Here is a 25,959-nt window from a genome sequence, read left to right as displayed (position 1 = left end):
AAATCATAATTAGTGAGGCAGCACTCATCAATCGAAAAAAAAATGTTTTAATAACAATAATCAGTTAATAAACATTTTAAAAATATATAATTTATTCTTTATGTAACAATCATTTTACTATAATATGAGTAAAACCAAATAAGTGTTTATATGAAAATTGTAAGTTATGAAATTGGTTTAAGATGTCTGATAAACGTTTTCTCGAAACTACGAAATTTATTTCAAGCATTGTTCCAAATAGCGAGAAAGGTAATATACAGCAGACAATAGCTTTAAATAATGTTTTATATTTATGTTTTGTACGTTCACAAATACTAACTTGCTAAAACAAGATTAAACTACTGTTATAAATAAATGTCAGTTGTTTTCCTTGTTTCATTGTTATATAAATTAAGCATAAAAAGTTATGTAATCTGAACTACAAATGACTATAAAGAGGAAGAATTTTCAAACTGTCTTATCATAGTTGTAACACTAAAGTAAATCACGCAGTTTATAGTACTTTAAAATATTCATAATCTTAGTAAAGTCCAAAAGAAGACAACTGGATATTTCACTAAATGTCTGTCAGACCAATGAAAGTTGGCTGACTATGAAAAAACAAACACTGTTGTAAAATGTCTCAAAGTGTTATTAACAAGATATGGTGGAATCACTTATAATAAAATGGTACAAATACACTGGTACTGGATTGAGAATAATAAAATCCACATTTTAAGTAAGTTACCGTGATCTAACGATTCGCAGCAATTATGTGATAACTGTTAAAAACAGAATCTGATGTTCGTAGCTGCAACAGAACTTCATTTCAGTGTATGTACGGTTAAAAACACAAGAGGTTTGGTAATACTACTGAGACAAGGTATATTTTAGTTATAGTAAGACACAAAATAACTCACTTTAATATCAGTAATGGAAGTATGTGTGATAATGAAAAATCACGAATGGACACTCTGACCTTTATGTTTTCCAGATGTCATTAAGACGATACATAATATGCTGTCATATATGTTTACGTTTGGTTCTGACTTCAGCTGAATGGATGATAATTGTCTTCCCACATACTGAAGAAGAGGTGATTGACCAGTTTAACTAGGGTACAGACTTATCAGACCTCAATAGTATCGAACATGTATAGGTCTCTTTTGGAAGAATTACATGTATTCAAATGACTCTGAACGCATGTTTTTCTGTAGTTTTTCTGCCTCAGGCTCTTAACAATATTTATTGTAAGCATGCAACATCGATATGGTACTGGCCACACAGTATGACTTAGTATACATTACATTAAAGTGAAATGTTTTTAACTCTAAAAATATGATTTCATTTCTATCAAATATTAATCATAAACGTAAGATGAATGAGAAATCAATTGAATTTTGAACCAGATACAGGTAATATGATGTCAGATATTCACAGAAATTAAATATGAGAATAGTTGTAATTATTTTATACCAGTAATTTTATAACTACTAATTCCATTATATTTCAGTTGCTCAGTGCAATATATATATGTGTAGGTATAAATATACTTGTACGAAGTGAAAGTTTAATATAAAGAGCACATCCTTGTTATTAATGGTTATATACTTATGCTGTATAATACTGACTACTATAAAGTAAAAGAATTTTAAACATACGAACCGTTGTCAGTGAATCAGAGTTTAATGTCTCTTTAGGTTTGTCATCATTCACGATTGTCTTAACGCGTTTCTTTGATTTAGTTTTATCAGAACCTGAAGCAGACTTGCACACGCTTTCCGCTTTTTTTGTTTTCTTTTCTACTGAGTGATATTCACTTATTGTCTGCAAGATGGTTGGTTCTGTTTGATTTTGCTTTAACATATTATTTTCTCTTTTATTAACCTTATTTGTTGGGGCCTTCTCACATTCAGGGATCATTGAAACAACTTCCAAAATGTCTAATTCACGAGGGGTGATCTTTTCAGTTACAAGCGCCTTGTCTTCTTGCTTTATACAGGCAAAAACTCCACAAGACCCGAGGACGCGGTTTTTCAGGGCATTTCATTTGCCCCGTGCTTTTTCATTCACGTTGCAGAAGCAACAAAGAACGCTAAACAACAACAAAAATAAATGAGAAATAAAAACGCGATTTTTTCTTTCAGTTTTCTATATAAACAATACTAATAAAGATTAACTCTAAATAGTTGTCTTTTTTGTTATGTTTTTTCTTAAAAAACAGATCTACAAAAACATTTGATAAATCACCATTTTAAGTTTCGTTAGAAGTGTTAACTATAACTGAAAAGTTATTTTGATCTCATTTGTAAGGTTAATTAAACATATTCAGCTTTACTAGGTTCATATTGGTGTTTTCACAAATTAACTACCAAAGGGGCACTGACATTTTCAAATATCAAACCATACTATTCAATTAAAAGATAATTGAGTATTGAGGTCAGATGCTTTCTCACTTCTGTTCCACATACTTTAATTATCAAGAACTGGAAGATAACATGTAGCTTACCACAAAGCAATAAGACAGATCGAAATTAGTGTTAGCTCTTCCATCCACCAAGGATATCTTACAACTGCAGGTTTGGAAGCGTCTTTTCGGTATCCTCGAGTACAGTTGAGGTTCTCGGCTGGAATATACACTGCGTAAAACAACAGAGCGTTAATATTTTTAGCACGTTTTGTGTCACCGTTGGAATTTTAAGATTTTTCACAATGAGCACGACGCGCTAGTTATAATATTAAAAAATAAATAATGTTGTAAAATAACAACATTAATATTACTTTTCGTGAGAAAAATAAAACGGAGTTAACTAATGAAACTAATCACACAAACTTGGAAGCTTATGAAATTACACACGATCTTTTTTTTATGTTTTTTCTATAGGTACATTTGATTTCCGTTGGTGTTTCCCTTGCAAAATTCTTATTTGCCACAGTTAAACTGTTGTCACTGTTTATGTTAATATCAGTTACGAAAATACAGGTTATTTTGGGAATATTACGTTGGTAAAATGTATCAGTATATGATTGTGTCTTGCAAACAACAAAATATCAAATAATATCCTTATAATGCAGAAATTGGATGAAATGCATTCCGAGAAAATTTTTCATTTAAAGTTAATATAAAAGTAAATACTTAATTTTTTGTGGATTTATCAAGATAAACAATATTGCGATCTAACACCTTTTGCTGTAAAATTGTTTATTCAAAATACGTTCTTAAAAAACTTCGTAGATATGATTTGTATCTTTACAGTTCATAAGATTTTGCTTAAATATACGGAAGTTGAGTACGTTATATCAAAATAACTTTGGAGCCTTACCACTTCTCTCTACAGGTTTTCCATAATTCATTTCGTCTCTGATCACATAGTTACTACATCAGTGATGTGACTGGTATGTCTGTGTGTACAATAACATGCATATCTATTTAATTATTCAGTGGTTGATCTCGTTCCTGGGTTGAGATATTTTTTTGCGTACTGTTGCCTGGGACACTTCGGCGGGTTTTATCTGTGATATTCATGTTCATATGACATGTTGCAGGTCTTTTTTCGAATTGTTCTGGCGAACCAATATTATGTTTTCGATGCTCTGATGTACAATAAATATCTTTGTTTCAAAAAATTAAAATTATCGTTTGAATATATTTTCATGAATTGAGCATACAAAGATTTACATTGGAAAGGTCTGTCACATACCTTTTCCAAAAGCAACCAATTTTCGGTTACACCACACCATTTACGAAATGTTAAGCGATGTCATAAAGTAGTTCTGATAAATTCTGTTCTACCGTGACTTTATATCAGACTGAGTCACATTATATGCCAGGTTGCATATTCAAAACTGTTTTGGTATGGCTTACTAATCCCTATAAACTATAAAGTATTATTGCTATGAACATCAGTGACAGCCTCTCACTAATACTGCATGTTAATTACAGGAATACCGATAAGATTACGAGTTCGTCTTCATCGCTACCCTAAAATAGCTCTTTTCAAGGCATCTTTAGCATCAACTGATGGAACGTGATACATCTTCCAAGAGTATATTATGGCTGTCAATATCAACATCTGCACCTTGGAGTTGGGCAATATCACCCATTACTGGAGTCCTGATTAGATGGATCAGTATATGGACGAACAAAGAGTGTAGTATTGATGGTAACATTTAAAGTAATTATATGTGGATATGTTTACCAATACTTATTCATACAACACTTCAACATCGACATTTCCTCTCATTAAAATTAAGAAAAACTGATTTCATGTTATCTCTAAAGTAATAATTCCTTGTAAGTACTTTTAACATTATTGTAATAATCTATTTCATGCATTTATATTTCTGAGGAACTCACTTGAAGCGAATAAATTTTGCAGACGTTCTACAATGGGTAATTTAAAACTTTTTGTTAGATAATTCATATACAGTTCGATGTTTCTAGGTTAAAAGCGATTAGGAAGGAGATTTGAGATAACGGTGATATAGAGAAACCTCAGTCAACAACACGATACTCACCCAGCCAATAACCCTAAATACAAAAAACAAAATACCTTGATACTTATTAAGAAAAGAAAGGAAATACAATACTAATGTCATTTATAAAATATATTGTGGCAACTTCCACGTATTTTACGTCAGAGAAACAGGCCAAAAACACAAAACAACATTCATGTAACACAAAAAAATAGAATCTCACGTTTTTAAATTGAACACTGCAACTCAAATATATATACTACAGGTAACATTTAAATTCCAAACAGAGAATCCAAAATCACTAGACGATAAACCAAATAATTCCTTGTAATATCAGAGCAAATACACGTTAAACCAATATAAAGAAACATGTATTTGTAAATTATTTGAAAATATTGAACCACAAGAATAAGTGGATCAATTTAAAATAAAACACCAGTTTTAATAAATGAAGTTTCAATTAAAATTCCTTTTAACCAAAGAAATTATTCAGTCACATTTATTCCAGTTTAAACATTAAATCATCGTGTAATATCATTGCTTCGCCAACTTAAACATTTTCTACCCATCCTGTACATATTTTACATAAAGAAAAAATATTTTTTATTGCTATAGATGAGACCGACTAACGGGTTCTAACATTAAAGAACTCTCCTAAAACGAGATTTTCGCTCATCACGGACTTAAAATCTGTAATGAGCAAATTCAGAAAAATGAGGCAGAAATATTTGCGAGCAAATGTGATGTTAAACATAATTATTAGGCTTCACTAACATCTGCACTCCCCATCAAAACTTTATACTATTAAAGAAACATCCGTTTATGGTAAGAACGAAGTTTAGAATGAAAATATTTAATTTTTATAGGTAAAAATAAATGTAGAGCTAAGTTGTTTACGTTTGTGTGTTTTCTTTTAACAAAGCCACGTCGGGCTATTTGATGAGCTCCCCAAGGGGATTCAAACCTCTAATTTTAGCGTTGTAAATCCGTAGACTTACCACTGTACTAGGGGAAGAGCTGAGCTAGAAGAAAAAGGGAATAGAACGGCAGTGGCATTAACAATTTGACACTACAGTATCAGAGTGTATCTTGTTTACTTTTAACTTCGTTAACTACCAAGCTCTGTAAAAGAAAAACCAGAAATTCTATAGCTCTAACCAATGAATACAAATAAATATCACAAACATACAGTAAGATTGATAAAATATTGATTATCGAATTTTTAGTGGCAATTAAACTATATTTCAAATGTTTTACAAACGATAATTAATGACAGAATTAATTTTCTTTTTTATTTGCATGAACATCCGGCTTGGTTGTTTACTAAAACATGACACATTGATATAAAATTTGTATTGTGAAATAATTAACTTGAAAGTGATACTATTGTCATCATAATCTTACGTATACATGGGCAATATAAATAATTTTGCAGTCAATGCACATGTTGAAACGAGCAAATTTGCACATTTTCACTTACATAAGGTCTGAATAAAACAACACATAAATCAAGATTTACATGTATTTATGCTAAAGTTATGCAAAAATATTTAGAAATGAGTACTTTTTCGAGATTTGCGACTTTAATATAAATCCCTTTCACGTATCAGCCCCCAAATATATTCTCACATCATGTTTTCGTTATACGCTCGCAGGTCACAAAAGCAAAGTTTAAAGAGAAGAATAGGTCTTTTCCATTTACTTTAGGCATAAGCAATTAGGAAATAACATTTTGTGTCCAGGAACAAGAAAAGGTAAAAATTTTGTTACATTGTGTAATCTTACATATACACAGGCAATTATTTTTATAATCAATACACATGGTGAGTGAAATATCAAACAAAAAGGTTATGGCTGAAAGATATTAAAAACAAGATGGACGGTTTTCGATTTAGATGTTATTTTTCTAAAATTAGTATCGTTTAATAAATGAAAATTTGGTCTGAAAAAAACTTTGAATTTACCTCTGACATCATGTTTGTAATCACCTTCACGATTTTTGCATATGTAAATTCCCGCGTCTTCAAATTGCACGTCGGTTAGCACTAATTCGCCACCGTATTTTATTAGCGTTTTCTCACTATTAATAACTTGTTCATTGAGATTTGAGTACCAAATAACTGGTTCTTCTCTCGCTCTTTTATAAGCTTGTTTTGAACATATTAATGTAAAAGTAGAACCACGTTCAGTTTCGTAGACTAATTTTTATGTCATGCAGTTCTGAGGGTCGCGGGTTCGAATCCCGTTCGCACCATAAATGCTCGCCCTCTGAGCCGTGGGGGCGTTATAACGTGACGGTCAATCCCACTATTCGTTGGTAAAAGAGTAGCCCAAGAGTTGGCGGTGGGTGGTGTTGACTAGCTGCCTTCTCTCTGGTCTTACACTGCTCAATTAGGGACGGCTAGCGCAGATAGTCCTCAAATAGCTTTGCGCGAAATTAAAAAAAAATGCAGTACCAACTCAAGTAATTTAGATTTAATAAACGATAACAACAGTTGTCAGAGATTTCAACTTAATATTTAGGTAAAAGCAAATAAAATTTATACGAAGTTTTGCAATTTCTTTTGACAACACAAGTCTTAGTAATTTCTATGATATCAACCATAATAAGACCTCTAACAAATGTTTCATGATACATATAAATTATAATTGAGTAGTTATAAATGTATAAACATTGTAATAATATTTAAATTAAAATGTCAGTGAAAACTATTGTTTTGAATTAAACACAAAGCCAAACAATAGGCTATCTGTACTCTGCTTACCACAAGTATTTAAACCCGGTTTCTAGCGTTGCAACTTTTTTTACGTCGTTCATTTCTCAGTTAAACTATTGAAACTGAGAAGAATAGCATCCATTTTTATTTTCTTATAAACTAACTGTTGCAACATAAAACAAAAATAAGAAAAACATTCCCTCTTGAAAGTGAACAGCAGTAATACAAACCTGAGTTTCAAAGTTCTTATTGTTCATAATGTAATCCAACTACATTACTGGAATTGCAGAAACAGTCTCTTCAGAGACTTATTTGTGAGACTTTACTTATTCTTTATCCGTGTTCTCAATTATGAATGGTGACTTTTGATGTTTAACATAAAACGTTCTTGATGCTCAGGTATCTAGGGTTTATTTCACAACAACTTACACAAGATTAATTCCAGTAATCAGATGAAAGTAACAGTAATCATCCGATTGTGCAGGAGACAACAAAACATAGAGTCACTGGCTTATCTGAAAAGTGAAAATTTTAATACTATCAGTATCACTGAGACTTAGTTGGATATTAACAATCTTCATGAGAAAAGTTTTTGAAATACCAAGCTACAAATTATTTATAAGAAATAAGAGTCATTATTGCTAGAGCAGGAGAAAACATTTTTATACAAGATGAACCTAAGAAAACATATGTATATATCATAGTGTAAAGTCACAATGAAAGTTACCTTGTCCCACTGTACATACTTAACACAAAGTATCAGCTCATACTAACCCTTCAACTTGAGTATGTCTTGTATTACTGCTACTGATGACACAAACACAGTCAAACAAGCCTTAATGACAAACTGTGTGGTAAGTAAACTTTTCTAATCTAGTTTTTATTGTTGAGTCATAGAAACTGAAATAAATATGATACAGTAAGTCAATGTAACAAATGGTAACGTATTTTAGTTAATTATACTTGCAGGCATTCAACAAATTTAAACTTCTAAAGTAAGATAATACAAAAAGTTGATTACTTAACAATGCAACATTTTTTAATACACAACTCATTTTGTCACATGTAACCACAGCTGATACAAACCAGTAAAGGACCAGTATTTTGTAAAATACAATCACATTTCAGTTGTACGATATTACACATGTATATTCATGTAATTATTTACAAATACATCTTTAAATTTCAGTCACTTGTCTTAAAAGACAGAACAATAAAGAAACATAGAAAACAATGTTATTCTCTGTTCACATAATTTGTACTCGCATGTCACAATCTGCTAAGCCTCGGATTACGACTCGAACGCCTTAACCCACCTGGCCATGCCGGGCCGTGTGTAATTAAACTTAGTTTATTAAAGAATCTATGATATCTAAAATCAACCTAGAGTAGATGTTGGCTCAGCTAAGCGAACTATGGTAGTTTGTGATGGTAGACATTTTGTGTGAACACATGAATATCAAAATATAGAAAATACACTTTACCAAAAGAACCAAGGATCTTATAAATTTAACGGTGAGGTAATTTTTGTATTTGTGTTTTGATTCTTCATAGTAACATATATTAGAACCATGCTTGTCAGCTATATAACTGCACTATTCACATCACTGGAAAACCACAACAAAATAAACTAAAAACATGGAGTTTCAGTGTTAACAATACATAGTGTTTGGTTTTCTTAAAAGGTTTAAATCACATTCAACAAAATGACTTATTTTACTTATTTTGCTTCTTTTTCAGGGTTTATTGATAATCACGATCAATTCTAAAGATGAATTTTAAATTTTTCCAGTTGGACACAGTATATCCGAAAGAAATAACTCAATGCCTTAACAATAGGTTATTATTATTATTAAATACATGGAAAGTAAGGAATTTCTGGAATAACTTTTTCTTTCACTTGTCTCTTCCACATTTAATGAATAACCCAATAACGTTAAACTGTATATATATTTGTGGTCTAAAAGAAGAAAGTGTTGGTAGAGACTGATTGTTGACTCTGACACACGGCTGACCACAAAGGTGTGTTCAGTTTCAATCTGACGTGATTATGAACGAGTTCACGAAGGAGGTTCACCACTTAAACACACCAGGTAGTTCAACTAACACGCTGACTTCTCTCTCTCACTTCATTTTTTTATATAAAAAGTTCAGATCTAGATAAAGTCAATGAGTACATCTTGTCAATAAATATAAATAACTAATTGACTGAAAAACATTGTTGTCAAATATCTCACTATCAATAGAAGCCGAAACCAATCAACAGTAATTGTAAAAAAGCAAGAGTTATTTGCAGATGAAAAAACGTAAAGATTAACCGTGAGAGTGTAAAAGCTAGTTGTAGCTTTAGGGACGCAAGGTTTAGTTGTAGTTTAGGAGAGATGAAAGCTAGTTCTAGTTTTAAGGACGTGAGGTTGAGTTGGAGTTGTAGCAGAAGGGCTAGTTGCAGATGTAAATATGTATGGTCTAGTTGTGGTTGTAAGGACGAAAGATCTAGCTATGGTTGTAACGATGTGAGGTTTATTTGCAGCTCTAAAGAGATAAAAGTTAGTTGTAGTTGCAAGTAGATAAAAGCTGTAGCTGTAATCGTAAGAATGTATGGTCCAGTTGTACTTGTAAAGCGATAAAAGCTACAATTGCAGTGTGAGACCATATGGACTAGTTGTACTTTTAAGTACTTAAGAATTATTTGTTATTGTAAGGACTTGTATGAACATTATTGTATGAACTAAAACTGTAGATCTAATTACTATTCAATATGTTGGGATGTAAAGATTCATTGTGGTTATACAGCCATAAGAGCATCTTGTCGTTGTAAGTTTTGTTCAACTTCTAAAGACGTAAGAGCCAAAGATGTAACAATAGTTCAGGTTGTGAAGAATAGAGCAAGTTGTAGTTGTAATAACGTGAGATCATACTTAATGAGTAACACCTATTTGTTAAGTAACGAAGACGTTATAAGATGTAAACATATTTTAACATTTCTGTTGAATCCGGATTGTATATTATATTGATGTATTACTACACAGCACAATACACACGTGTTACGTCACTGTTTTTGTATATTTTGAGACCACAAAAGAAAATAATATTACACATTTCAAAGTGACGTCTCCTGGAACTTTTGCGTCAAACAACAAATTCACTCGAAACGCCATACACTCCTTCAAGTCGATGGTGAAACAAACTAAAACCAATAAGATATTCGTAAAAACATAAAATCCAATGTGACAGTGTTTGAGAACAAGTGAGTGTAATCATATAAATGTTGAATTTTTCAACAATGCGAATAAGTTCATATTTCATTTAATTTTTATAGGTTAACATAACTTCTGAACAAGAAAACTTCAAAGAACAATTCGAATAAAAATATTTCTTTATGATTCAGTTACTACAAACCACCTGTTCACTTCATACCTGAAAAGTTATAGTTTGCTGAAAGTATCAAAACCTGCTCAGAAGTAATTTAGAATCCAACGACACAACTAAATAAAAATCTATACAATAAAAGTTCCATTGCCATGTTAAACAGTGAAGATGGAGCCTTTTTATTGGGTTGACGATGGAAAAAATATTCTTTTGTTTGTCACTGCAGAGTTTTTAAGGAAATTTGCATGTGTTACATAAGAGAATAAATGACATATTTTTGTTAACATTTGACACTTTGCGTGCTAGACCATGAGTTTCGGGACCTCGTACGATTGTTAGGGTACCTTAGAATCCAATGTACCATCGGTGATTCTTGGGCAGGAGTTTACCTGGCGGCGCCCATCTCCTCTCTAGGTAGTCGACCCTACTTTGCAAGAGAAAGTTCAGATGGAAGGCAGCTTGTCAACGTTACCCACCGTCAACTCCTAGGCTACTCTTTTTATCATCGAATAGTGAGATGTACCGTAAAGTTATAATGCTTCCACGCTGACAGGACGAACATGTTCAGTGAAGAATAGTCCAACCCGTATATCTCGAATCGAGCGCCCTAATTATCACACTATGTCAGGCCTACATCCGACCTAGAAACATAAAATAAAAAATAAACTTGGCCACAGTAAACCAGTTCCATTTTATTGGACATAACTGCGCAAAGCATTGTGAAAAAAAAATGCTTTTGCGTAACAAAAAGTGTTGTGCTTAGTATAGAGTCTAGTTACCCATTATTTGAGACTTGGTGTAACCTTGTGTCAGTATGACACCTTGGGACTAGTATGACTGTAATATGCTACTGAACACTTTAAGCTGTATTATAAATATATATAATTTTTTCGATGTGGAATTCGCTACCTGAAGTTAACCAAAAGTCACTTACAACAACGTGTTAAAAAAAAAAGTCTCCAGTGAAACAACAACAAGTTTACGCCCTTACACCACTTAAATCGGGGTTTCAATTTCACGCAGTGGACAGAATGCTGATAACCCAAACATTAGCAACATTGCTTCAGGTTATGATGAAGATATTTCAAGTTGCGATATTCGCATGTGATGACAAATCTGAAGAGATTTTAAAATTTGATTCATGGATAAAGGTTCGTGAACGTTCAAACTTTCTCTTATTTATACTACTAAGCATTCTTCAGCACAGGTATGTATCCATTACTATCAACATTGTGCTCTTAATATTAAACTTTCACTTGTTATAAGTTTATTTATAAGTGTATATATATATTATAAGTATTGTTTCTAATACTTTATTATATCATTGAATATTAAAATTAGGCATCATTGACTGAAGCTCGTCATTTGACTTTGAGCTTTCAGAAAGGGACAACAATAATTAGTTGAGTTTAGGGTCTGAAAAACCAATAAAGATTGAAAGTGTACACTGAATGTCTAGTTGTCCTTGGCAACGTTTATAAGTTCTTAAAGAGTATCTCATTTTACTGTGGTATATGATTGAAAACACAAGTTCATCGAACTGTTTTCAGTGAACATTCTTATGTTTAAAACTACACAGAAATCTCGGTATTAATCTGGAGAATGGAGTGCAATATTGGGCTCGGTGTGATTTAATGATAAGCATGTTATATTTTGGTCAGAGGGATTTGTTTGGTATCTAATGACAAACAACTTATTACATCTGGCATTTAAGAGCTACGAGTTCATTATAGTCATGATTCTTTTTTTTTTAAATTTCGCGCAAAAGTACATGAGGGCTATCTGCGCTAGCCGTTCCTAATTTAACAGTGCCAACGAATAGGAAATCGGCCACACATTATAACGTCTAAAAGTTGGGAGCATGTTTGGTAGGACTGGGATTCGAAGCCGCGATCTTCATATTACGAGTCGAGCGCCTTAACCACCTGGTCAGGCCGGGCCCACTTGGGGTAAACGAATCGATAGTGGAGGAAGCTATATGCTGTCTGCCTTCCCTCGTGGGAATTTTCAATTTTAAGGTAACGTAAATTAAACACTAATTCCTGCAATCTAATCTTGATTGAAATATATGTTTGACTCTTGAACTACTATTGTTTGACTGTCGCTCTTATAACATGCCTTCACAACACCAACGTGCAGGGCATTATTTCGTTGTCCATAGTCTGGGTCACTGGTAACGGTTGTTCTTTCCCATTTTTGTGACCGTAAAAGTGGTAGTTCGTTTAAAAAGTAAACAACAGGCCGCAAATGTTTTCGTTGTTTCGCCCCGTATTCCCCGGATTCGGTGGGTAGGCTAAATGTTTCTCACTCCTTTTGTATGGACGACAAACAGTTTGGTGTCTTCAAACAGGCCCACCAAATTGGCCACACTGGATGAGATATAATCCATACCGGGTACTACGACCTGTGAGATTGATTTGGTTGTTTTTTATTTCTGCAATGACTCTAAGTCAGCAGCCCCTGATTTTGAAGTGACAGAGTACATTGAAAACAACTAGTTAACACCAACTACCGCCAACATTTGGGCAATTCTTAATGAACTGAAAGTTAGATTATAACGCCTTTATGACCGAAAGGTCCACCATGTTCTTATTTTGTTTGGGTCTTGTGTTTGAGAAGTGGTGCTACTAACCATGCTTCGTTCTTTCAGCTATGTGTGCGTTATAATAGTAACAGCCAATCCCACTTTTTTCTTTAAGAAAAACTCTTCAGACGGTAAATGATATGGACTGATTGCCTTTCTATTGGTTTCTGATTCAAAATTATCGTCTCTTAAGCCTGAATCACTAGGTATCTCCGACATGGCAACTTATCACATAATACACATAATATATCTCTCACTTGTACAAATAAACTTATAAAAGGTGTGTTGTTTTAATAATAATTTCATTCCTACTGTATATGACAATTTGTAATTGAGTTAAACTGTCGACTCGTCTAACCGCTACAAACATCACATGAGCAACAACTTGACCGTACTGTTGTTACTATCAAGGGACTGTGATAATAATTATTGCGTTTTTAGGGCCTTGCATAGCCTTGTAATTAGCGCCTTCGACTCATAATCTGTGGGCTACAGGTTTGGATTCACATCACCGAACATGATTACACTTTTAGCCACGGAAGCTTTATAACTGACGGCCAATCCAACAGTTCTTTTGCAAACGAGAAACCCCAAATTTGTCAGTGGATGATGTTGACAAGTTGCTTTTCAGTGATACATTACTGCTATATTAGGGACGTCTAGGACAGATAGCTCTGGACTATCTTTGCGTGAATTATCAATCACACATAATCCTAGGTTTTAGGGCGAATTACATGATTCTAAAGTCGTGTACGCTCAAATAACAATATGAATTCAATAATTAAAAGTATATACACTCAGCTTCATTGTTATGACAAAATTTACAGCAATTTAATGTCCAGTCTCAAATTCTCAGGTACAACTTATCAGAGTGATGTTTTTTGTTGAATGAAATGATTGACAGGTTTGACAAACGGAAAGTACAAAAAGAAGACTGAAAACAGGGAATGTCAAAACCTTAGTGATGTCTAAATATCATGTATTTATAGAAGGTGATAACACTAGCAGCTTTATTATTTTGTTTTTCTTGTGGCGAAATATTATTATGAAATGTATTTGTATGAAGAAGGGGACACACAAAGAAATTAAGTCAGCCTTCAAAAACATAGGTGTAAAGTGTCATCTAAAGAAAATGCACAAGTAGGGAAACTCTCTTTGCTTGGCTGAGAATGACCTAAGGAATTTGAAACGTTGTTGTCTACTTTATTTTAATAAAATTTTAATACCCATACTAGCCGAATTGATATACATTGTTACTTCAAGTAGGTTTCTCGTGATCATGAAGTACATTCTGTTGAAGACTCCAAAGAAAAAACCTTAAATGTATTAAGAGTCTGATGGTAGTAGTAGTAGCTTGGTCAAATTGTCGCTCTATGAAGTTTGAAGCGGTTAGAGGAGCTGATTATCTAACGATCAACCTCTTATTCAAAATTATGGTGCTTTCCTCAAACAGATAATTAAAGTAAAACAATACATAAGGCGCTGAACAACTAAATTTAAATAGATGAAATAAAAATGTATTGTCCATTGCTGGTACAGCGACAAGTCTAATGATTTGTAACGCTGAAATCAGTGGTTCGATTCCCCTCGGTAGTCTCAGCAGGTAGCCTGATGTGGCTTTTGCTGTAATAAAACTCACACTCACCTCAATAAGTATTGTTTTACGGGCATTATAATCTGACAGACATTTCCAATATTTGTTGGCTAATGTTGCTAGTGTGTAAAGTTTACTAGTTGTATTTCCTCTTAATCTATAACTTCACTTATGCAGAGAGCTCTAAACCAGCTTTTCGCGAAATTCAAAAATAAAAAAATAAATTTATTTGGATGTCAATCTACAAACCCAGAACACGCTTCAAAGACGAAGCGAAGTATCTATGAGGATATTTATTAAATTAAACATTAAAAGAAATACAAAAGAACGTTTCAAAAAACTGAAATGTCACAGTAACAAAAAATACATTAATGAAAGCTTATATTCATAGTAATTTTCACTGACACTAGTTTGTACAATGATTTATGTTTAAGTTTTGGGATGGTATTCTTCTCAGTTAATTGGTAGTTTAACTAAGAAATGGCCAAGTTAAGGAACTAGGTGCAAAAGTATCTTAACAGCAAATACAGAGATATACAAGCGTAAAGTCGGAAAATGCAGTACGTTTGGGTTCGAATCTCCGTTACACCAAACATGCTAGCCCTTTCAGAGGTGTTGGACTTATAATGTGGCGTGCAATACCACTATTCGTTAGCAAGTTGGCACTGGGAGGTGATGACTAACTACTCTCCCTATACTTGTATACTGCTGAAGTAGTTACGGCTATCGCAGGTAGCCCTTGGGTAGTTTTGAGAAAAATTGAAAACAAAACAAACATATAACGATATATTTATCGAATGTAACAGTACTTTTTTATATAATTAAACAATGATATTGAATAAATTCTCGAAATGTAACAATGTAACGTGTGACTGGACAAAAAGAATTAAGAAACTAAAATAACTCCACGTTTTTTAAACATATTTCTATTTTTTGTAATAAGTATTTAAAAACATGAAAAACTATGGTAATTAATTAATTTTTCACCATTATTTTTCATTTTGTAGTGTAAATTTCTGAGATTACGTACAATTCTATACAGTGGGCTGTCTGCGCTCTGCCCTCGGCGAGAATTGCTTGTTTTGGATTTTCGCGCAAAGCTAATCGAGCGCTATCTGCGCTAGCCGTCCATAATTTACCAGTGTAAGGCAGCTAGTTATCACCACCCACCGCCAACTTTTGGGCTACTCTTTACCACCCAATTGTGGGATTGACCGTAACTTTATAACGCCCCCACGGCTGAAAGAGTGAGCATGTTTGGTGTGACCGGGATTCGAACCCGCGATCCTCGGATTACGAGTCGAACGCCTTTAACACACTTGGCCATGCCGGGCCTTGGCAAGAATACAGTTGAGAACAGCTCTTTTGGTAATGAAATCCAGCTATCATTAAATACTTTAAAAGAGTACGTCTAAAACGTATTAACACTAAATAGTATTAGTAAAATTAAAATATTAGTGTGATTAACAGCAACAAGAACGTTTTTCATGTTAACGAAGCGCACCAACTGCTATATAAAAATAATATAATGAAAACAAAATATTTCCCAAAACGCCATTTGTATGTCCAGCCTGACACTATATGTAGTTTATGTGATTTTTATCAAAACAACAAAGTAAGCTGCTCCTGCGTGATAAAGGCAACAATACTTTTGTCAGGCCCGGCGTGGCCTGATTGTTAAGACGTTCGACGACTCGTAATCTGAGGGTCGCAGGTTCGAATCCCCGTCCCTCCAAACATGCTTGCCTTTTCGGCCTTGGGAGCGTTATAATGAGACAGTCAATACCCCTGTTCCTTAGTAAAATTATCGCCCAACAGTTGGCAGTGGGTAATGATGACTAGCTGCCTTTCCTCTACTCTTACACTATTAAATTAGGGACTGCTAGCTCATATACCTCTCGTGTAGCTTTGCATTAAATTAATAAAATCAACAAGCAATAACTTTGTCACTATTGTTAATCAATCTTTTTCACTTAACAATGTTACATCAGTTCATGACGTCACTCAAACAAGAATATTTTATGCGCATATTAACAGCGATATTTCACTTATAAACAGAAAAGAAAGTTAAATATAAGGCGTACAGTGAAAACAAGAATAATTATCTGTGTCTATTTTAAGTGAATTAATGTACATTAGTTTACTGCTTGCTTCAGGTTCTAAAGTAGACCACGAAATTATACATGGTTCTACTGCTACACTAATCTGTTCAAAAGATGTTATAATAAAGAAAGAAAACTAATAAATTGGTACTCACTTCTGAATGAAGTAGTGACTAGTAGGGAGAAAATACAAAGGAAAGATGGCGGCGATTTAGTGTTGACTGACGTGCAATTCGAAGACGCGGGAATTTACACATGTGGAAACGGTGAAGGCGATTACAAACATGATGTCATTGGTAAATTAAAAGTTTTAGGTTTCAGGTCTTATTTTCGTTTATTAAACCATATTAATTTAACAGAAATAACATTTAAATCGAAATCACCCATCTCGCTTTTGGATGTACTTCAGCTGTTACCTTTGACTTTGATATTTCACCCACCATGTGTATTGATTAAAAAATAATTTATTTTGTCTATGTATACGTAAGATGATGAACATGCTGACATAGTATCACCTTTAAAATTTGATATTTATTTTTGTAAACAACCAAGCTAGATGTTGATACATGTTTGCTTTTATGAATTCCGTCGATATTTACTGTGCAGAAAGCATTTGAATTATAGTTTAACTGACAACATAGATTATCAAACTAACCATATGTTTACGATATTTTTGTTTAAGCTCATTTGAATGCGTTGGTTAGAGTTATGCAAAATGTGATTCTTCTGTTTTAGCAGTTAACAATGTTAAAAGTAAAGATGATGCTCTTCGTCAAATCAACCTCACGAATATAATGTTTTCGTTAAATTTACTAAACCTAAAAATGTAAGGTATCTCACTTATACACACCACGTTCGATCTGTCTTTAGCTTGTATAATGTGGTTCCAGATTGTTATTACAATTGTTGTACGACTCTTGTTTACTGAATTAACTCTACATTTATATTTACGTTTCAAAATTAAATATTTTCATTTCAAACTCAGAGTTTTACCATAAACGGTTGTTTTTTAATACTACAATGAGTTGATGGAGAGTCAGAAGTTAATGAAACCAAATATTTATCTTTAAAATCAGATCTGCTTCTAGATATTTATCATATATTTTTCTTAATTTTCTCATTATGGATTTTAAATTACTGGTATGTGAAACTCGTATTTTAGACCTGACATAATGTTTAATCCTAGAACTTATCAGTAGGACTTGACAATAACAACGAAGGAACGAGCTATATTGTGAAGGAAAAAAATAACGTCGAAATCATGAGAAGGCAAAGAGAGCAGAGTAGGGAAACATGATAATATAGATGCTGCATGAATTAAAGAAAAATAGGAAAGGCATAGGAACAGTGTTGACACAGGATGACGGACCTCTTTTCAGGGCCTGGGTAAAGAAATACCCAAAATTTAGCTGTGGGGGAAACGAGAGTACCCTGAGAAAAACCCACTTTCACTTTCAGGGCGCCGAATAATATACCCTGGACTTACGCATAGTAGTTGGGGATGGCTGAGTTAGATCAACACAGAAATATAATAGCTGGGATGGAACAAATAAACAGAGTTGGAAAAAAAATCTTAGCTGTGAGTGATCAAAGGGAACAGGGTTTAATACAGAATCAAGGTATCTCTGGTGTTCTTGTCTTAATTTCTCAAAATAATGTGGAAATATCCTATTCAGCAAAGGAAGATTATGGGTTTTTTCATCAGAAATCTGGGCAGTAAGGTCATACTTGTGATCCTCTGTACTGGCTTGAGCTGTTCCAGGTTTCAAGAACATGGGTAGTAGTCGTGGAGAGGGGGGACAAGTATCGTGGTTGTGCATCTAATACTGAGTTATCCGGTGGTTTTTCTTTTGTCTAGGAAGATTTGTGTCTTCTCGGTATTCTGGTTTGAGTACCTTGGAGGGTTGCTTGTATGTTATAGTAGTATTATCGGAGCGCATGGTTTGCGTTGCTTGCGTCTGGGCTGAAGTTTTTAGAATTGGAATGGTGAATTGCGTTTGAGTGGATTGGTTGTTGCTCTTCGTCTTGTTCTGCATTTGTTTAGAGGTCATGTCATCGTTAGTTTCCAAATGAACATTTCTCTTGGTAAATGTTGGTGTCATTGGCGGTTTCACGGGAGAGTGGTAAAAATCACCAAGCTTATTTTCCGTATGTGATTGTTGATTAGACGGTGAATCGGCAGGTTGAGATAAGACTTCAGGTTGTGGTCTTAAGGGTTTAGAGGTTTGGGAATTGGTGGGGCGGCGGTAAGGACGTTCGGCAGTGAAATGAAATATGTGGCAGTGGCACCCGTAATGTAAAACATGGTCAGCACTTTGTTTTGAAGTAGTTACAATTTTGATAAACCTGGTTGGTTGATTCGACTTCTTGGAGAAAATTCTATGAACAGTATATATATCAATCAGCAACCATAACGAAAATGTAATTATAGATGTCTTGTTAAGTAATCGCTCAATAGTCACAATAGCAGGAAAGTACTGTTCACTCACAAAGTAAATAGACTTAAACTTAATAAGCCACATCTTTTCCTACAATCACAAAACCATTGTAATAGGAGATCTAAACAATATATTAATTTTGGCTGTAATTCAACAAATGCTAATGGAAGGCTACTCCTACAATTTATAGATGAATATAATATAGCTTTCTTGAATAACGATACACCTACGCAAACAGCGTATGCCACTAATACTGAGCTCGTACAACATGAGCGAAAGCTTATAAAATTTGAAGTGGAAAAAGATGTAGACAGCGATCATCTCCCCATATGGTGGGTCTTCGATCTCACCCCCCATAAAAATATTATACACAGAAAAGAAAAATTCGATTGCAAAAAAGCAAATTGGAAATAACAAAAAAACAATTAGACCATCGATTACTAAATAAAATTATAACAACAGCTAAAAATAAACGCGTAAGGCGTGCGACTCGTAATCCGAGGGTCGCGGGTTCGCGCCCGCGTCGCGCTAAACATGCTCGCCCTATCAGCCGTGGGGGCGTTATAATGTGACGATCAATCCCATTATTCGTTGGTAAAAGACGAGCCCAAGAGCTGCCTTCCCTCTAGTCCTATACTGCTAAATTAGGGACCGCTAACACAGATAGCTCTCGTGTAGCTTTGTGCAAAATTAAAAACAAACAAAACAAAACAAACGGTCCGCAGTAACAAACAAAACAAAACACACGGTCCGCAGTAAGTATACGGACTTATGATGCTAAAATTCGAGGTTCAATTCCTCTTAGTGGAAAGAGTGTATATAACTCATTGTGTACCTCTGCACGACAACAACTCCACTATCTTCGTGACTCACGGTAATAACAATACTTCTTCCTACTTAATTATTTTCATTTCGACTCCCACAAAGAGTCAATTGATTAATTCCACCCACGTATATTTTGTATGTGAATACGGGTTTTGAAAGATTCAACCCATTACAAATAGTTATAAACACAATTTTAAACATAATCATCACACTCACCACTGGAACCATTAGTCATTCTTGACAAATAGTATTTTGATCAACCAATACACCTCTTTACAAATATATCATATATATCCACAAAGCTATAAACCGTGACTATCTTTACTCATGTAACGTTGATCGTTTCAATATATTTGGTCAATTATCCAACATAATGCAGAGGAATATTAGTGTTTAGCAGTTAAAAACACTAAGAACATCACACTAGATGTGAAGTAACAACACGCCAGCTTACTCTGTGTTTCAGTCAAAGTAGTTTACCACATCTACTTATTCTCTGTTTCAGTTACAGCTGTTTAAAACGTCTACTTACTCTATGTTTCAGTTTCAGCTGTTTCTCACGTCAGCTTACTCTATGTTTCAGTTATAGCTGTTTCTTACGTCAACTTACTCTATGTTTCAGTTACAGCTGTTTCTCACGTCAACTTACTCTATGTTTCAGTTCAAGGTGTACATAATGACAACAAAACATTCTAAGACACTTGAACTTCCTCCTGATGGCATCAAAACAAACATCTAGTGGCATGTTCTAAGTATTACTTGGTAACATTAATACGCATCCAATGGCATGTTCTGACCGTCGCCGTACTGTAGTCACATTACTCACCTATCTGAAGACACTAACATGTACTTTAGAGGTTAGCTTTCTCGTGATTGACAACAACACATAGCCCGTTGTATAACTGCTTGAAAACATCAACTATCAAGTCAGAAAATTCCTTAGTTGTAAGATATTTTGTACAATAATCCAAATTACGTTGATTAGTTACATTGTAAATACTTCATATAGAGCACAGCAATATGTTTCACTTTATTACCCCATTATTTTCCCGGTTTCCTTTTCACCACGTTCAATCTGGAAAGAAAAGCAAGGCGAATCCCGGAAGTTAGCACGTTGCCTTTAGTAATAGGATTCTCACTTTGAAAGTGTTTTTTTTTTTAAAGTGTAAAACGTTGACGGATTATCTCTGTAGTAGAGTTAATAAAGTCTAACTTTCAACGATCGGCGGATACTGCGTGGATTTTTCTATTTCCAATACTCAGACGACAAATGCCAACCTATTTTCATAAAAACAAGAAAAAAATCAAATCTAGACTCCTCCTAACCCTCCAGTCCGAACGTGTGTTGCATGTCCCACTTTTATTTAGTATCTCTGCAACTGACATCCGGACTACCACCCTCTGGTCATTTCAGTAAGCAGGCGTGTGGAAAGGAGAACATTGTAACCGTTTTTGCTTTGTGTTTTTTTTTTTCTTTTGGCAGACTTTCACGGTATAAATACAGCGTCTGAGAATTCCTTAAGTATCGCTTGCTTACTCCATAGTCTCAGAGGTTTAACAAACTCTACAAACATGAAAGCGGTGAGTGAATTGGTTAATAATAAACTACGTTCTTTCATAGAGAACAATAGTCGCTCTCTGGTAAAATGGAACCAAAACCTAACTTTTTATCAAACTCGTGCTTGAAGTTCGTTGACTTCTGAGCCCCCTTCTTTTGTGTGTGTGAAATATATGTTGGATTAATATTGCTGTTACTCAAGGTTAGCTTTATAGAAATACGGGGGGGAGGTGATAATTAGAGAGGGGCATTAGTAAAGTTTGGCTGGGTTTGTTTTGAATTTCGTGCAAAGCTACACGAGTGCTGTCTGCGCTAGCCGTTTCTAATTTAGCAGTGTAAGACTACAGCTAGTCATCACCACCACCGTCAACTCTTGGACTATTCTTTTACCAATGAATAGTGGGATTGACTGTCACATTATGTTGCCCCACCTCTGAAAGAGCGAGCATGTTTGGTGTGACAAAGATTAGAACCCGCGACCCTCAGATTATGAGTCGAATACCTTAACCATATGGCCGTGCTCTTTAGTGAAATGCAACATGGCATACATTTATGCACGTGATATTATCACAAAAATATCAACATCTCTTACTTTATTCACTGTCTGAAGTGTTTTTCTCTGCGAAGTATTTAGATTTAAATTTATTTTGGCAATTAGTTTTTCCGTGTCAGAATTGTTTGGTTATAATTACGTTTAACTTCTTTGGATCATCAAAAACACTAAACATTTATCATGCTCCACATTTTGGGATGTATTACAGGTAAGTACTATGTGTTTTCTACTTTTTTTTTTAAACGGAGATGAGTTTTTCAAAATTGTGTTGTTGTTTCTAATATTTTACCACGTGGACACAAAGAGTTGCTCAAATAGGCTTTTCAATCTTCCTTGTTTCATTGAGTGCACACAAGATGTAAGTTCAGTATTTAGCAAGTACCTAAGTTTCATACAGGGAAGATAACATGTTTCAAACATAATTGAAAGCTGTATTCCCTATCAGCGTATGGATCATGGAATAACAATGATAGGCTATTGCGTCCAGGCGCTAGAATCAATTTACAGTGAACAAGGATCATATGTGCAAGGTGCGTTCATGTGCAGATCTGAGCTTGTTTTTTAATGCCAATATGTTCTTAAGTATAAAGTCAAGTTTGTCCTTATAACAGAAAAGAAATAATTTATTAGAGTTAGGAACTTTTCATAATTTTTTAGTTTCTTACATTTCTTAAAGTTGTAAGTTAATTTGAGCCTTCAGCCACAGTATTGTTTAACTTAACGTGGTTTTCACTTTACTTTGGTTGAACCATTATTATTTTCTATGGAAGTAACTTTCAGCTTTCAAGAGGTTTTATTAAAGATTTTTGGAAGAGCTGATTTCTGCTTTAATTATAAATTACTTAACATTGCTTTGCTGAGGTTAATAGTACTGCATTTGTGATTTATAATGGTTTTATTTATCTTCATTGAATAACATTTAGGTTTTAACTTTTAATAACATGGATATTTGTTTGTTTGTTTTCATTTTTAGTGATAGTACAACTTACAGAGTGGAGGAAACTCGTAGATAATGAGAATTCAATTAAAGTTTAACAGCAATCTTGCATGTTCGACGCACTCAGTTGCCCTCGATTTTATGTTTTTATTTTATGATTGTATTATTGCTTGTTTCTGTGAATATACATTTTTATCTTGGTAGCTCTTTAGACTTAATGTGGAGACCTCAGAGATGCTCAGTCACACTCTGTAACCAAGTATATCACACATATCTAGTCAGTAGGCCTAACTGACTACTCGGTAGAATAAAACACTCTACGGAAAAAGCCTTAGGCGTCATAAGAATGACTGTCAAATTTCATTATACGATTAGTCTATGATTCGGCGGAGGGTGGGTACGGTTTAATAGGTGCCTTCCCTCTAATCTTCCTGGCCTAAAATCACCAGGTGATTAAGGCAACTCGACTCGTAATCTGAGGGTCACAGGTTCGAATTTCCGTTACACCAAAACAGCCGTGGGGCTGTGACAGTCAATCACTCTATGTGTTGCTAAAAGAGTAGTCCAAGAGTTAGCGGTGGGTGGTAATGACTAGCTGCTCTCCCTCTAGTCTTACACTGCTAAGTTAGGGTCGGCGAACGCAGATATCCCTCGTGTAGCTTTGCGCGAAATTCAAAACAAACTAAACCAATAAATCCACCAATTCAGGAGACTTTGGGTGAAATTAAAAATAGGCTCCCTCGACCATTATTGAATAAAAGTCTATATTTTCTACCTGGACGAACGACAAAGTTACCGATAAAAGACACAAGAACAAAACTACACGGGCAGTTACTTGAACAATTTTCTCCCGATTGAGCAGGAAGCTGCAACAAACCCGTCGCTGGAAGCTACAGCTGGGCCAAGATACGTGATGTCAGACGAGAAAATTGCCAAAGTTATTTGAGCCACCGAAACAACACGACAAACAAGTAAACATATGTAAAAAAGACTGGTATGGATAGAGAAAGCTCTATGTAGAGGAGCGAACAACGTTTCGACCTTCTTTGGTTGTTGTCAGCTTCACAAAGAAAGAGGAAACTGGCCGATAGCTGACCACATGTTTGAAGGTGGTTGTGTAATTGAGTGCAGGAATATAGAGGACGTACTTAGTCATAGTCACTGCTAACCCTCAATTTTTTCAAACTATTCAGGTACAAATGAAACTTAATTTTGAATTATATCAACAAATAAACAAGAATTCGCCATTATTTGATATATTTTATGATACAAAAAGTTTTTCTTCGAATATAACTAGAAAACTGATTTTTTTTTAAAACGAGAGACAAAAAACCATCATTATATATCATCTAGTAACTTTACGAAGGACACCGCCAGATGTCGACTCTGACAGCGTGCTTTCAAGCAGAAGGTACGATTTGCACTGAAAAATCAGACGCACAAGACGTCGCTTTATAGGAAAGATCAATAGTAAAATATTTACTCGGATATTCAGTATTATAGAATGATGTTAGATCTTTAGAGATACAGTAGCACATGTACGTAATAAGATCAATATAGTTATATTCTATATGAAAATGAAACGTTTTGGAATGTTTTGAACAAGCTATACCATTGTGAGCTATTATGTAACACTTTCAAAATATTCAAACTACGCTAAAAACCAAAATAATTCACCAAATATAAAGTTCAAAGTTTTAGTAATATCATCAGAAACATATGTAAATAACAGATATATTACAACTTCTGATACGCAGTCGGAAACACTGTACACCGTATAGGGTTAAATAACAAACGACTGCCTGCCAACAGATATTTGTTCGCGATGTTAGTTTTGTTCGACGTACAGATACTTGTTTACAACATTAACGTATAGTCTATAAATAAGTTTTATAGTAAAAACAAATATTTTTGTAATAATGCCAGTAAAATAAGTATAGCTCTTGAAGTCTTAGGAGAAGAAAAAAATCAACAAGCAGTGATAAGTTTTTCTTAGTTATATATTTTATTACTACTTATACCATAAGTATTTCGTCTTTTCTAATCCTATTTACAATGTTACTGCAATAGGTTTACTAATTATTTAAATAAATGTAAGTATTACTATTTTTAGACATAACCAGTCTCTTCTATAAACTTTAAATTTTATATAATTTATGATAGTCAAAATAGATAAGAGATGCCCTTAAAACTGACCAGAATTAAAGTGCTGAAGTCTTTAGAGTTCCAATGTCCATTCATGGTGTACTTTTTCTCTTCTGTCTTGAGCTTCGTTGTCTGTGAACTCGAGAAGTCTGGAACCTTCATCGAAACAAACGCTCAGTGAATGTGTCGTACTCTTTGGGCAAAAGGCAACCGATCTTGTAGAATCATGGTGATGACCTGTCACTGGATGTGATTCTTCATCTTCACGTTCATCATTTCTTGGGTGAGGCAAGTTCAAATTGAGATTATTCTGTTGTTTTGATGTCTAATCATCATTCTCTATATGTTCTTTTCTTGTACTCTGATCATCAAGTGCTTCGGTGATATGAGAATTATCGTTTCTGTTCCTTTCTTGTATTAATGACTTGTTTGAATGGGATCGTTTTAGAGCACCATTAACAGAATCAGGTTGCTTGGAATATCGAATCTTTTTGCAGTAGGTGTAAAAGGTGAGGATTCAGTTGATGGTCTGCCAGAATAGTTGCAGGTTTTACGACTTGACACCCTATTTGGAGAACTTCCCCAAGCAGTGACCTGTCTGTGACTGCCAGAACCTCTTCCTCCCTGTGTTTGACTAGTATCGAGTTCATTCAGGAATACAAACATTAGAACTGGACATTTC

Source organism: Tachypleus tridentatus, unplaced genomic scaffold (assembly GCF_004210375.1).
Source record: "Tachypleus tridentatus isolate NWPU-2018 unplaced genomic scaffold, ASM421037v1 Hic_cluster_2, whole genome shotgun sequence".
Classification (NCBI taxonomy): Eukaryota; Metazoa; Arthropoda; class Merostomata; order Xiphosura; family Limulidae; genus Tachypleus; species Tachypleus tridentatus.
The sequence above is the reverse complement of the archived record's forward strand: the minus strand, read 5'-3'. Positions refer to the sequence as shown.